Below are 13,005 nucleotides of genomic sequence, written 5' to 3' on the forward strand. Positions count from 1 at the left end.
TGGGGTTTAGATCTGGAGGAGTATTGGCGACCTCTCAAAAAAGGCGTTGATCACATACAGCCTGCCATTGAAGAAATCATTCACAGTTGGAGGAGACAATAAAACCGAATTGATCCAAAAAAATAAAGCATCTCCGAAGCCTTAACTATCTTCTTATCATTGCTTTCACCATCAATTGAGTAACGTTTTCTTTATTTTACTTTTATGCGCTTTAAACAACCAACCAAATTTTCTATCCGCTTGACTAAGATCTACAAGATAACCATAGCTTGCTTCAAATCACAATCCTCATGGAATCGACCCTGACTCACTCAGGTATTACTTGGACGACCCAGTGCACTTGCTGGTTCAGTTGTGCGAAATTTAATTTCGCGCACCAAGTTTTTGGCGCTGTTTCCAGGGATTGTTTGAGTTTGGACAAACTAACGGATTATTTTGTTGCTTAGATTAGGTATTATTTTTAATTTTGTTTGAGTTTTTTATTTTCTTTTTTTTTCGGAAAAAAATCAAAACTTTTTAAAAAAACTTTACTTTTCTTTATCAATCTTTATCTTTGGTTTGAGTCTTTGTTCTTGTTTGAGTCTTTTTTGAATTTCTTGAGTCTTTTTCAAAAAAAAAATAAATAAAAAATAGTGTCTTTTGTTTGAGTCTTGTGTCAATCTTTAAGTTTGGTGTCTTCTTATGTTTTTTCTTTTGAAATTTTTGAAATTGGTATTTTTGGTTTTCAAAATTTTTAAGTTTAGTGTCCTTTGCATGTTCTTGTTTTCTTTGAATTCTTTAAGTTTTGTTCTTGGTGTTCTTCTTGATCTTCAAAGTGTTCTTATTTTTCCTCTTGCTTTTATCTTAAAAGTTTTAAGTTTGGTGTCTTTTTGTTTGTTTTTCTCTTTCTTCATTAATTTAAAAAATAAAAAATATCTTTCCTATCTTTTGATTTAATTTTCGTAAATTACAACAAAATTTTCAAATTTTAATTTCAAAATCATTATCTTATCTTATCTTAGTTTTAAATTTCAAATTCAAATCTTTTCAAAAATAATATCTTTTTCAAATTACTATCTTATCTTTTTATCTTTCTTTAAAAATTCAAAAATCTTATCTTATCTTATTTCAAATTCAAATTTTAAAATTTAATTTTTAAAATTTAAAATTTAAATTTTCAAAATTCAAATTTCAAAAGCAAATCATTTTCAAAAATCAAATTTCAAATATTATCTTTTTCAAATCTTTTCAAATTCTTATCTTATCTTTTCTACTTTCAAATTTTAAGTTCAAATCTTTTTCAAATCTTTTCAACTTCTATCTTATCTTTTCTAATTCTAAATTTTAAATTCAAATCTTTTCTAATCTTCTATGTTATCTTGTTTTCAAATCTTTCTTAATTAGTTACTTGTTTTCTCTTTCTTCTTTTTCAAAACTTCCTAACTAATTCTTCTCTCTTCTAATTTTCAAAATGTCTTCTCAATTTCTCTCTCTTATTTTTTGAAAATTTATCATTTAATTTTCAAATCTTTTTAGTTAATTAATTTTATTTTTTAATTTAATTAATTAATAAAAATAAAAACAAAAATATTTTCTCTTTTTACTTCTAATTTTCGAATTTCTATCCCTCTTTTTTCGAATTCTTCTTCTCTCTTCTCTATCTTCAGTCTTCTTCTCTTTCTTCTTCACATCTCACAGGGAGTCCTCTGTTCTTGAACATAGAGCTCTCATTCTTCTTCTTTCTTATATCTTCTTTTTCTTGTTTATGACTAGGAACAGAGATAAAGAACCTCTCTTTAGTCCTGACCCTGAACCTGAGAAAACTCTAAGGAGGAGTTTACAACAAACTAAAGCACAACACTCCGGAAGAAACCTCTCAGAAAATTTCAAGCAAGAAGCTGAAGACATGGCAGACAATGCTAATAATGGAGGAGATGCAAGAAAGGTTCTTGGTGACTACACCATACCAACCTCTGATTTCTATGGAAGAAGTATCTCCATACCTTCCATTAGAACTAAAAACTTTGAGCTTAAACCTCAGTTAGTCTCTCTTTTGCAACAGAATTGCAAGTTCTATGGACTTTCACTAGAAGATCCACACCAATTCCTGTCTGAATTCTTGCAAATCTGTGACACTGTTAAGACTAATGGAGTGGATATTGAGGTCTACAGACTTATGCTCTTTCCCTTTACTGTTAGAGACAGAGCTAAAATATGGTTGGATTCTCAACCTAAAGAAAGCTTAGACTCTTGGAAAAAGTTAGTCAATGCTTTCTTGGCCAAATTCTTTCCTCCTCAAAAGATGAGCAAAATCAGAGTGGAAGTTCAAACTTTTAGACAAAGAGAAGGTGAATCCCTCTATGAAGCTTGGAAAAGATACAAAGAACTGATCAGGAGATGTCCTTCTGACATGCTCTCAGAATGGTTTATCTTAGGCATCTTCTATGATGGCTTGTCTGAGATTTCCAAAATATCATTGGACAGCTCTGCAGGTGGATCACTCCACTTGAAGAAAATGCCTGCAGAAGCAAGAGAACTCATTGAGATGGTTGCAAACAACCAATTCATGTACACCTCTGAGAGAAATTCTGTGACCAATGGGGTCCCTCAGAAGAAAGGAGTTCTTGAAGTTGACACTCTGAATGCCATATTGGCTCAGAACAATATCTTAACCCAGCAGGTCAATATGATCTCTAAGCATTTGACTGGAATGCAAGCTGCAGCTGGCAGCACTCAAGAAGCTTCCTCTGAAGTAAAAGCTTATGATCCTTACCAACCCACCATGGAAGAGGTGAATTACATGGAAGAACCCTATGGAAATACCTACAACCCCTCATGGAGGAACCATCCTAACCTCTCATGGAAGGATCAATAGAAGCCTCAGCAAGGCTTCAATAATAATCAAGGTGGAAGAACCCAAAATAGGTTCAACAACAGACCACCATTCCCATCTTCTTAGGGACATGTGGAGACTCCTAAGCAGAGCCTTTCTGACTTGGTAGCTATAGTCTCCAACCTCTCTAAGACCACTCATAGTTTCATAACTGAAACAAGATCCTCCATTAGAAATTTGGAGGTACAAGTTGGTCAACTGAGCAAGAGAATCCCTGAGACTCCTCCTGACACTCTTCCTAGTAACACTGAAGTAAAACCAAGAGAAGAGTGCAAGGCCATCACCACAGAGGATGAGGCCGAACCTAGAGAAACTCAGATGGCATTGAACGCCAGTGAGAAAGACCTCACTGGGCGTTCAACGCCCAACAGGCATCAAAGCTGGCATTGAACGCCAGTGAGAAAGTCCTCACTGGGCATTCAACACCCCAACTGGTAGGGAATCTGGCGTTGAACGCCAGTAAGGAAGGTCTTAATGGGCGTTCAACGCCCAACTTGGCAAAGGAACTGGTGTTAAATGCCAGTGAAGGGATGCATGATGGGTGTTCAACGCCCAAAGAACCACCAGAACTGGCGTTGAACGCCAGTAATGGCTTACTTACTGAGTGTTCAACACCCACTGAAGAAATTCCTATCCAAGAATTTAAGGAAGCCAAGGCTCATGTAGAGACCATAGAGGTTCCCTTGCATGCACTCCTGCAATGCATGAGTTCTGATGAATACTCATCCTCTGATGAGGATGAGGACACTAGGGAAGAGCAAGTTGCTCGGTACCTAGGAGCTCTCATAAAGCTGAATGCTAAGTTATTTAGTACAAAACCTTTGGAGGAAAAACCTCCAGTGCTTACCAAAGAATTCAATGCTTTGGTACAGCAGAAGCTACCTTAGAAGCTTCCGGATCCCAGACGCTTCCTAATTTCTTACACCATAGGCACCATGATGTTTGAGAAGGCTCTGTGCGACCTAGGGTCAAGTATAAACCTCATGCCATTCTCTGTAATGGAGAAGCTAGGAATCTTTGAGGTACAAGCTGCAAATATCTCACTAGAGATGGCAGATAAATCAATGAAGAAAGCATATGGCTTAGTAGAGGATGTATTGGTAAAGGTTGAAGACCTGTACATCCCTGCAAACTTCATAATCTTAGATACCGGGGAAGATGAGGATGAATCCATCATCCTTGGAAGACCTTTCCCAGCCACTGCCAATGTTATCATTGATGTAGCTAAGGGAGAACTAATTCTACAACTAGGAGAGGATCACATCTTGTTCAAGATGCCTCACCCCAACTCTCCCTCTGAAAAAAGAAAGATAACTGTGCAACACTTAGTGTTCCAACCATCTCTTTCAGTGCAAAGCTTTACTAAGCCCCCAAACATCAATTCTAAGTTTGGTGTTGGGCGGCCATCAACAAGCACTGAAAACAAAGGTACTAAGAAGAAAGTACCTAAAGGCTAGAAGGACAAGAAAGTCCCCACTAAAGGCCTCTCACCTGGCATGAGAGTTGTCTTCACCAAGAAATCAGTCATACCACATACAGTGAGTCGTGTCTTATCTCTAGAGCATATAGAGCTCATCTATGAGAAGATAGGAAGAAAGTTCACTATAAGAGACGAAATTCTGAGCCTATATCACTCTCTATAAGGAGCTAACCGTCAAGCTAGTGACGTTAATGAAGCATTTGTTGGGAGGCAACCCAGCCTTATTTAGTTATTTCTATTTCCTCTAATTTCTTAAGTTTGTTTTTCTTTAGTTATTTCTTTAGGTTCATGATCATGTGAAGCAGTCTGAACAGAGATAGAAAGGTTCAGCAATGAAAACAGAACACTCTGGATAGAGTGTCATGCTGGCATTGAACGCCAGCCACTGGCATAGCCTGGGCGTTCAACGCCCCAATTGGCAGCATAGCTGGCGTTGAACGCCAGCCAAGAGCATAGCGCTGGGCGTTCAACGCCCATGAAAGAAGGACAGGGAATCTAAATTCCCTAGCCTCTCAGGACCAGTGGGTCCCATAGCATCTTTACCTACCCCACTTCTTCCCTTTTACTTTCACTCTTCCCCATACATTCTTCCCAATAAACCCTAACCCAATCACATCCATATCATTTTTCCAAATCCATCATAACTCCTACCAACCCCCACCCACTTCAAATCAAACTTCCCTCCCATTTATCCCACCCATGACCGAACCCAACCCTAACCCACTTCTATAAATACCCCTTATTCTAACCTTTCATACGTACACATCAAACCCCCTTGGCCGAATTGCTTTCTCCCTCCTTCTTCTTCTATTTTCTTCTTCTTCTACTCCATTCTTCTCTTTTATTTATTTTTTTCTCGAGGACGAGCAAATCTTTTAAGTTTAGTGGGAGAAAAGCATTGCTTTTTGCTTTCCATTACCACTTATGGCACCCAAGGTTGGAGAACTCTCTAGAAAGAGGAAAGAAAAGGTCGTAGCCGCCACCTCTAAATCTTGGAAGATGGAGAGATTCATCACTAAAGCCCACCAAGACCACTTCTATGAAGTAGTGGCAGAGAAGAAGGTGATCCCTGAGGTCCCTTTTAGGCTTAAGAAGAATGAGTATCCAGAAATCCGAAGAGAGATCCGGAGAAGAGGTTGGAAAGTCTTAACCAATCCCATCCAAGAAATTGGGATCTTAATGGTGCAAGGGTTCTATGCTAATGCATGGGTCATGAAAAATCATGACATTAGTGTGAACCCAAATCCCAAATCATGGTTCGAGGGAGAATCTTGGATTTTAGTCCGAAAAGTGTGAGGTTGGCGTTCAACTTGCCTTTGATGCAAGGAGACCCACATCCTTACACTAGAAGAGTCAACTTTGATCAGAGACTGGATCAAGTGCTCTCAGAAATCTGTGTGGAAGGAGCACAATGAAAAAAGGGATTCTGACGTGGCGGAAATTGGCCAGAAAGTATTTGTTCAGGAACTTCCTTCTGAGCGAATCCCAGTTGGTAACAACCGCTTCAGGTTGAGTGTAGTACCACTTCCTCACCTTTCCCTCAAGAGAAAATGGGAAGACAATTAGCAGAATAGAAGTTTCATCTGCACCATGATGCCTAACAGTAGAACAGGCTGTCTGAAAATCCCTGAGGTGCTTTATAGGCTACTAAGCAGGTAAGCCGTGAAACTTAGGTATCAAGTTGATTAGCACAGTTTTCAGTTCAAACTCTGCAGCCAGATTTGGGTGACGCGCGTGATACGGTTGCAGGGTGAAGTATGGAGCTCCTGCTTCCTAGAGAGTAATCCTCCGGGACTCCGCCATATTACCTGCACGTAAATCAACTGAATCAGTAGTAGGGGAGCCTATTTTTTCCTCAAATGGTGGTTCAGATTTGCTCTCAGATAAGACTGGTGAATTGGCAATAACCACTTCACCACTCTCAGAGGCTAACCGATGCCGAGCTCGCCTAATAAGTGAAAGAGTTCTTTCAATTTTAGGGTCAAATGCGGCTAAGCTCAGATCAGGCAGCGAATGCGTCATTCAATGAAAGAAACATACAGCTCATGGTAATAAAATAAAATAAAAAATACAAATAAATAAATTCCAACCAATAAATTAGCACACTGTTGCAACTCGCCGGCAACGGCGCCAAAAATTGACATGGCGGAAATTAGCCGATTAAGAAATTGATGTAAGAAATACGTTGCGAGTACAGTTCTTAACCGACTAAAATCCGCTTATCAATTTAGAAAAGAGTTGTCACAAAATTAAGAACAAAATACTGGGAGTAAAAATCGCAGGTCGTCTCCCAACAAGTTGAAAAAAGAGTGTAGCTTATTGGTCAGAGGTTTTCTAAGAAATTTTTGAGTTTGAGAAACAGAAAAACAAATAATTGTAAATTGAAGCAATGGAAATTAACGAGAGAATTTATATAATTCAAATAAAAGCCTTGACCGGGAGAAGATTAATTGGAATTTCTATCCTTGTTGAATTTCTCAAGTGTAATAATAAAAGGGTGTTATTCTACTTGGTCATCCCTTATTTAATAAGGGAAAGTCAAGTAACTAACTAACCAACTCTATCACTCGAGTTCTAATCTTTTCCTAAGAAAGGATTAGAGTCAGAGACTAGAGAGTCAGCCAAGAACTTCCGATTAAGATTAACACTTGAGTATTCCAACTCAAGGTTCTCCCCTTAATCAACTCCCAATCAAGTTAGGAAACTACTCCATTAACATGAATATAACTTTCACAGAATTAAAAAGGGAATAAAAGGAAGACATGATAAATTAAATAATAACTAAAAATTAATAAAAAATAAAAATAGTACTTTGCATTAATAAATCCCAAAATGCAACATCCTTATCTGAATAGGGTTAATAAGTAATCAAAAGAGTAAAGGAATAAGAAAGCATACTAGAATAATAGCGAATCCCACGGAGGTAATGACTCTTCTCAATATCCAAAGCAAAAGCAATAAATTCTAGAACTTTGAATGTGAAGAACCTAGAGGAAGGAGTAGAATTCTCTCTAAGATTCAAAAACTAAACTAAAACTATGCGTAATGAGAATGTGTCTTGAGTCTCTGCTGTCCTCTGGCTCTAGTCTGTGTTTTTGGGCCGAAAATTGGGTCTAAACTCAGCCCAAAATCACCCCCAGCATTTTTTGCATTTTCTGCAGGTCACGCATGTCACGCGTACGCGTCAGTCACGCGTACGCGTCGCTGGCCATCTTTGCGTGTCACGCGTACGCGTCAGGTACGCGCACGCATCGCTGCACAAACTCGCTTTCACGTGTACGTGTCAGGTACGCGCATGCGTCACTGTGAAAATCTCCAGATCGCGCGCACGCGTGAGCCATGCGTGCGGGTCGATACTCACTGGTCATCTCCTTTATTTCTTGTGTTCCTCCATTTTTGCAAGCTTCCTCTCCATCCTCTAAGCCATTCTGGCCCTGTAAAGCCTGAAACACTTAACACAAAGATCACAGTATCGAATGGTACAAAGGGGAATTAAAATACACAAATTAAAGGCTTAGGAAGCAAGTTTTCAATTATAGAACAAAACTAGGAAGGAATTGTAAAATCATGCAAATCATATGAATAAGTGAGTAAAGTATTAATAAAAACCACTCAAATTAGCACAGGATAAACCACAAAATAGTGGTTTATCAAACTCCCCACACTTAAACATTAGCATGTCCTCATGCTTAGCTCAAGGAGACAAAGAGAATGAATAAGGGAAAGTAAGACTCATGCAATGCAACCTATATATGAATGCAACTATATGCTGAGATGATTCTGTCTACTTGGTTAAAAGTAAACAATGTCTCCAAGACAAACATAAATCAGATTTCACTAATTCAAATCATACAGTAAAGACAAGTAAACTTGTGAGAAGACAGCTCATGAAAGTAGGGAACATAGAATCAAGCGTTGAACCCTTACTGGTAGTGTATATGCACTCTAATCTCTCAAGTGTCTAGGGTTAATCACTCTACTCTTCCCTAGTCATGCTTTCTAAACTTTGTTCTTCATCTAACCAATCAACAAATATTTAGTATATCAATGCAAATATCATGAGGTCTTTTCAGGGTTGTAATGGGGCTAAGGTAAGGGTGAGGATACATGTATGACCAAGTGAGCTATAATATGAATCTTTAACTAACCTAAGCTCTTACCTAACACACACACACTCTATATAATTCTAAAATCATGCCTAGCTATCCAAAATTCTCACTATTGTACAATTCACATACTCATGTACCAAATTTTTCTTTAATTTCATATCATGTGCATGATAATTTTATTAAATTTAGCACTAGGGTAATTTTATCCCCTTATTCACTTATTTGCTTAATTATTTGAATATTTTTGGTTATATATATGCTAAATTAGAAGCATTTTGTTCAGAGTTCTCTGTCTGTTGCTGAGTGGATGATGAAAAAGGTTTATTATTGTTAAACCTGTTTCTTCCACCATTATTAAAGCTTTGTTGAGGCTTTTGATCCTTCCATGAGAAATTTGGATGATTTCTCCATGATGAGTTATAGGTGTTTCCATAAGGTTCACCTAAGTAATTCACCTCTGCTATTGCAGGGTTCTCAGGATCATAAGCTTCTTCTTCATAAGAAGCCTCTTGAGTACTGTTGGATGCAGCTTGCATTCCATTTAGACTCTGAGAGATCATATTGACTTGCTGAGTCAATATTTTATTCTGAGCCAATATGGCATTCAGAGTATCAACTTCAAGAACTCCCTTCTTCATAGGCGTCCCATTATTCACAGGATTCCTTTCAGAAGTGTACATGAACTGGTTATTAGCAACCATGTCAATGAGTTCTTGAGCTTCTGCAGGCGTTTTCTTTAGGTGAATGGATCCACCTGCAGAAGTGTCCAGTGACATTTTTGATAACTCAGATAAACCATCATAGAATATATCCAGGATGGTCCATTCTGAAAGCATGTCAGCAGGACACTTTTTGGTCAACTGTTTGTATCTTTCCCAAGCTTCATAGAGGGATTCACCTTCTTTCTGTCTGAAGGTTTGAACATCAGCTCTAAGCTTGCTCAGCTTTTGAGGAGGAAAGTACTTGGCTAAGAAAGCCGTGACCAGCTTATCCCAAGAGTTCAGGCTATCTTTGGGTTGAGAATCCAACCATAATCTAGCTCTGTCTCTTACAGCAAAAGGGAAAAGTATGAGCCTGTAGACTTCAGGATCTACTCCATTAGTCTTAACAGTATCACATATCTGCAAGAATTCAGTTAAGAACTGAAAAGGATCTTCAGATGGAAGTCCATGAAACTTGCAGTTCTACTGCATCAGAGAAACTAATTGAGGTTTCAGCTCAAAGTTGTTTGCTCCAATGGCAGGAATGGAGATGCTTCTTCCATGTAAATTGGAATTAGGTGCAATAAAGTCACCAAGCATCTTCCTTACATTATTATTATTTTCGGCTGCCATCTCCTCTTCCTGTTCGAAAATTTCTGAAAGGTTATTTCTGGATTGTTGTAATTTAGCTTCTCTTAATTTTCTCTTCAGAGTCCTTTCAGGTTCCGGATCTGCTTCAACAATAATATTCTTATCCTTGCTCCTGCTCATATGACAAAGAAGAGGGCACAGAAAAAAATAATAATAATAATATGGATCCTTTATACCACAATATAGGGATCCCTGTGTGAGTAGACGAAGAAGGGGAGACAAAGAATGTAATATAATGGAAGAAACACAACTGTGAGGAGGGTTGTGATGTGAGATGAGATGTTAGTAGATGAATAAATAAATAGAATAAGATGGGAGAGGGAGAATTTTCGAAAATAATTTTTTGAAAAAGGGTTAGTGATTTTCGAAAATGGTTTTTGAAAAATGTTAGTATTTTTTGAAAGTTTTTAAAATCAAAAATAAAAATAAGAATAATTAGTTAATTAAAAAGAAATTTTTGAAAAAGGGAGAAGATATTTTCGAAAATTGAGAGAGAGAGAGTTAGTTAGGTGGTTTTGAAAAAGTTAAGAAACAAACAAAAAGTTAGTTAGTTAGTTGAAACAAATTTTGAAAAGATAAGAAGTTAGGAAGTTAGAAAAGATATTTTTGAAAAAGATAAGATGAGAAGATATTTTTGAAAAGATATGATAGAAATTAGTTTTTTAAAAAAAAGATTTGATTTTTAAAATCACAATTAATGACTTGATTCATAAGAAATCACAAGATATGATTCTAGAATTTAAAGTTTGAATCTTTCTTAACAAGTAAGTAACAAACTTGAAATTTTTGAATCAAAACATTAATTGTTATTGTTATTTTCGAAAATTTGGTACAAAAATAGGAAAAAGATTTTTGAAAAATATTTTTGGAATTTTCGAAAATAACTAAGAATTTTGAAAAAGATTTGATTTTTGAAAAAGATTTTGAAAAAGATAAGATTTTCAAATTGAAAATTTGATTTGACTCATGAGAAACAATTTGCTTTTAAAAATTTTTGAAAAAAGTCAATCCAAATTTTCGAATTTGATGAGAGAAAAAGGGAAAGATATTTTTTTTATTTTTGAATTTTTATGATGAGAGAGAAAAACAACAAAAAAAAAATGCAATGCATGAAATTTTTAGATCAAAACAATGAATGCATGCAAGAATGCTATGAATGTCAAGATGAACACCAAGAACACTATGAAGATCATGATGAACATCAAGAACACAATTTTGAAAAATTTTTAATGCAAAGAAAACATGCAAGACACCAAACTTAGAATTCTTTAATGCTTAGACACTAAGAATTCAAGAATGCATATGAAAAACAAGAAAAGACACAAAACAAAAAAAATCATCAAGATCAAACAAGAAGACTTACCAAGAACAACTTGAAGATCATGAAGAACACTATGAATGCATGAAATTTTCGAAAAATGCAAGATGCATATGCAAGTGACACCAAACTTATAACATGACTCAAGACTCAAACAAGAAATAGAGAAATATTTTTTATTTTTGTGATTTTCTAATATTTTTGGATTTTTTTTTTCGAAAATTATATGAAAAAGAAAAAATAAGGATTCCAAAATTTTTAATATGAATTCCAGGAATCTTGCATTGTTAGTCTAAAGCTTCAGTCCAGGAATTAGACATGGCTCACTAGCCAGCCAAGCTTTCAATGAAAGCTCCGGTCCAAAACACTAGACATGGCTTTACAGCCATAGTATATTGCTCTTGATAACAAATTGCAAGCCTCAGTCCAAATAAATTTAGACATGGCTTTACAGCCAGCCAGGCTTTACATGCTTCATGAAACACTAGAATTCATTCTTAAAAATTCTGAATAAAATTTTTGAAAACATTTTTCTATTTTTTTCGAAAACAGATAAGAAATTTTTGAAAGTTTTTTTTTTGAAAAATTTGTGAAAACAAAACAAAAAAGAAAATTACCTAATCTGAGCGACAAGATGAACCGTCAGTTGTCCAAACTCGAACAATCCCTGGCAACGGCGCCAAAAACTTGGTGCACGAAATTGTGATGTCCAGGCTCAAACAATCCCTGGCAACGTGAGCAACTTGGTACGCGCAATCGTGATTACACTTTGATTATGTAAAATTCATGGCTCTTTCTTTCCCTGGCAATGGCGCCAAGAACATGGTGCCAATACCATGGTTCACAACTTCGATACAACTAACCAGCAAGTGCACTGGATCGTCCAAGTAATACCTTACGTGAGTAAGGGTCGAATCCCACGGAGATTGTTGGTATGAAGCAAGCTATGGTCACCTTGTAAATCTCAGTCAGGCAGATATAAAGTGATAATGGTATTTTCGAATATTATATAATAAAATAGGGATAGAGGTACTTATGTAAATCATTGGTGGGAATTTCAGATAAGCGAATGGAGATGCTTCCGTTCCTCTGAACCTCTGCTTTCCTGCTATCTTCATCCAATCTGTCTCACTCCTTTCCATGGCTGGCTGTATGCAAGGGCATCACCGTTGTCAGTGGCTACATCCCCTCCTCTCAGTGAAAAATATGCTCACATGCTCTGTCACAGCACGGCTAATCATCTGTCGGTTCTCGATAATGCTGGAATAGGATTCACCCTCCTTTTGCGTCTGTCACTAACGCCCAGCAATCGCGAGTTTGAAGCTCGTCACAGTCATTCAATCATTGAATCCTACTCGAAATACCACAGACAAGGTTTAGACTTTCCGGATTCTCTTGAATGCCGCCATCATTCTAGCTTACGCCACGAAGATTCTGGTTAGGAGATCTAAGAGATATTCATTCTAGCTTATTTCATGTAGAACAGAAGTGTTTGTCAGGCACGCGTTCATAAGATGAATTGAATAGAAAACAGTAGTACTTTGCATTAATCTTTGAGGAACAGTAGAGCTCCACACCTTAATCTATGGAGTGTAGAAACTCTACCGTTGAAAATACATAAGTGAAAGTCCAGGCATGGCCGAGATGGCCAGCCCCCAAAGTCTAAGAACAATGCGTTCAAAGATGATCCTAAGATCCTAAGATGATCAAAAGATGCCTAATACAATAGTAAAAGGTCCTATTTATAATAAACTAGCTACTAGGGTTTACATGAGTAAGTAATTGATGCATAGATCCACTTCCTGGGCCCACTTGGTGTGTGTTTGGGCTGAGCTTGAGTGTTGCACGTGTAGAGGTCCTTCTTGGAGTTGCAC

General features: G+C 36.9%; 2 non-coding genes across 2 annotated transcripts; one reads left to right on the forward strand and one right to left on the reverse strand.

Annotated features, from left to right (window-relative positions):
• Positions 1-2,287: 2,287 nt before the first annotated feature.
• LOC148567039 (small nucleolar RNA R71) lies at positions 2,288-2,396 on the reverse strand. The gene has a single exon (XR_015882677.1). It is a non-coding gene; the product is annotated as a small nucleolar RNA R71 (small nucleolar RNA).
• Positions 2,397-9,291: 6,895 nt separating this feature from the next.
• On the forward strand, positions 9,292-9,399 carry LOC148567040 (small nucleolar RNA R71). The gene has a single exon (XR_015882135.1). It is a non-coding gene; the product is annotated as a small nucleolar RNA R71 (small nucleolar RNA).
• Positions 9,400-13,005: the final 3,606 nt, after the last annotated feature.

The sequence above is a fragment of the Arachis ipaensis genome, chromosome B4 (assembly GCF_059453495.1).
Source record: "Arachis ipaensis isolate K30076 ecotype BB chromosome B4, ASM5945349v1, whole genome shotgun sequence".
NCBI lineage: Eukaryota > Viridiplantae > Streptophyta > Magnoliopsida > Fabales > Fabaceae > Arachis > Arachis ipaensis.